The following is a 2,534-nucleotide window of genomic DNA, read 5'->3' on the forward strand; positions in this document are numbered from 1 at the left end:
GAATCAAGTAAGTATGAATGAGCTTGGAAGGGGCTAGGCCATAGTGAGCCTTGAACACCAACAAGGAAATCTGTATTTCAGACATTCCAGTGACAGATCACAAGGAAGTTTTATGTGATGTGGTGACATGCTAACAAATGATGCTTTGCTTCTTTGAGTACATGGAAAATCATTCAGAAAGGAGCCAGAATGTCACCTGAAGGCCATTCGGAGGTTCTAACCCTCATTGTCAAGGGATGACCTATGGCAAACTCACTAATTGTTGTAGTGGTGTTTTATGGAAAGAAACTCAACCTGTGATAAATTACTTAACAGGAAAGTGGTTGAGCTGGCATAAAACCCCAGATTCCTGATATTTATATCAGTGACTTTAATGAAGTATGGATTACCTCACAATCTTTAAACATTGCTCATTCTGTACTTTCTAATAGTTCATGTCTGTCTTTCCACACCACCAAATCTTGCTTCACCAGAGTATTCGCAGAAAATTTCAAGCACAATTGAGGAGGGAAAACTTTCAGAAATTAAAAAATTTAAACTTCAGCAGCTCAGCTAATTGTTAGGCAAAATATTTTCAAAATGGTTCTGGAAATACCAATAATTTAATTCAACCTTCTATAGATTAGAGAATGTCCTAAATCATGTAGATATTGAGAGATAGATAGTGACCATTTGCTGGGGCTTATCAATTCAGAACTTAATAAACCAAGCCTTAATTTCATCAGCATTATAAGTCAGGTGCCATCCATTGGGAGATAAACAGCATGAATATTGTTTTAAAAAACCATATACATCCAATTATATATTGAGTGCCTCTTAGACTTTAGAAATTTAAAAATAGTTAACCTGGCAGAAGAGATACCATGATCATAAAGGTGGTTTGCCTAGGGCAAGGCTTATCCATTGCACTCAGGATGTGCTGACACCTGGAACTTCCGCAAATGCAGAAACCCAACTGCATAATTTGTGATGGTGGGGAACTGGGTTTGTGCTCCCCCCCAAAAAAAAGAAAGAAATTTAAAATATAGTTATTTTTCCAGAAACTACTATAAAAATTCTTATAAATTAAAAACAGTCAGCCACATCATTACTAAATACTTTGCTGGGGGTTCACAAAACTTGAAAAGAGCTTGTCTAGGACTTGACTCAGAAGCCTGTGTTAGATCAATCCTTCCGTAAATAAAATACTGCAAAGTAATACTAAAAGGCAGAGTTCTTCCTGTTTCAATTTAAAGCTTAAAATTACTATTTGAGGATTTGGTTTTATTTACGTGCATATATATATATACAGGTATAGCTTTGCCTTCTCATTTGGCTTCTTGGTTTTTCCCTGCCTCTCTGAGCAGTTGTTTTTAGAAATCCTGTTCCTAGATTCTCTTTTTTCCTCTCTCCCTGCCAAGAAAACGCAATCACTCCTCTTTAGCTCCAATGGCATTTTCTCAAGACATAACCCTCCTTACACTGTTGTCCACAAGTTACATCCAGGACTAATGGTCACCTCACGTTCTGAAAGTTCATAAAGGATAAATCGGTGTACCTCAAATATACATGTTCAAAAATTTGACCTCTGTCTTCCTGCTTAACAGTTTATACTTGTTTAACAGCTTTGACTTCTTGAATACCAAGGTAATTAATGATGTGCTTTCTTGTTTTTTATAGTATACATCCATTACAGAAATATCAGAAATTTTGGAACAATTTGGGTGGAGAAAGGATTCTACTCTGAAGGAGGATCATACTACAGCTGGTAAGAAAGCCTTTGAAACGAAGCAAATTGGGGTCCTCCAACATTCAATTGTTGCAAAATATAGACATGCTATTTAGCCTCTCTAGTGTTGCTTTTACTATATTAACTCATTTAATACTGTTAGATACTCAATGTACATCATCAGTGTACTAGAATCTTAGTATTATTCTAGAATGGACAAAATTCGCTTCAGTCTTTCTTGGAGAATACAGTTATATGCTTTATTATAATGACAAATAAGGTTACACTTTTAAAATACTTGACACAAAGTGTATTGAAAATATCATTTACTTCTGTTTCCTCTAGAGCCTGTTTACTGGTACTTAGCTAACATCCCATATTTTAGTGAAATGTTATAGTTTTGCTTTTCTTTTCCTTATTAAAGATTCCATTAATGGCTTCTTGGACCTTGACCATGAATTGTGGTGCAAAGAGATACAGTTAACTCTGGTTAATGGATTTTCCTTTTCTTCCTTAGCTCTTTCAATATTATTTCTCCTGCAAACCCAATTTTAAAAAAAAAAATCGTCTTGAATCAAGCAAAATAGGCAGATTCAAGAAATATTCTTTTTAAATTCATAAGAATCAAGTAAGTAGGATCTACTTCCTACTTACTTGATTCTTATGAATTTAAAAAGAATATAGCCTTACTGATGAATATTTTGCATATCACCATAGAACCTTCATCTGGCGATGGACCCACACTGGAACACTGGACTTAGCTCCCAAAGTCCCAATGAGGAACAGAAGGAGGGAGAAGATGAGCAAGGAAGTCAGGACCAAGAGG

At 35.5% G+C, this 2,534-nt stretch overlaps 1 non-coding gene across 1 annotated transcript; it reads left to right on the forward strand.

Annotated features, from left to right (window-relative positions):
* Nucleotides 1-837: 837 nt before the first annotated feature.
* On the forward strand, nt 838-1,001 carry LOC113458182. Its single transcript, XR_003378606.1, has one exon. It is a non-coding gene; the product is annotated as a U1 spliceosomal RNA (small nuclear RNA).
* Nucleotides 1,002-2,534: the final 1,533 nt, after the last annotated feature.

Source organism: Microtus ochrogaster, unplaced genomic scaffold, assembly GCF_000317375.1.
Source record: "Microtus ochrogaster isolate Prairie Vole_2 unplaced genomic scaffold, MicOch1.0 UNK6, whole genome shotgun sequence".
NCBI lineage: Eukaryota > Metazoa > Chordata > Mammalia > Rodentia > Cricetidae > Microtus > Microtus ochrogaster.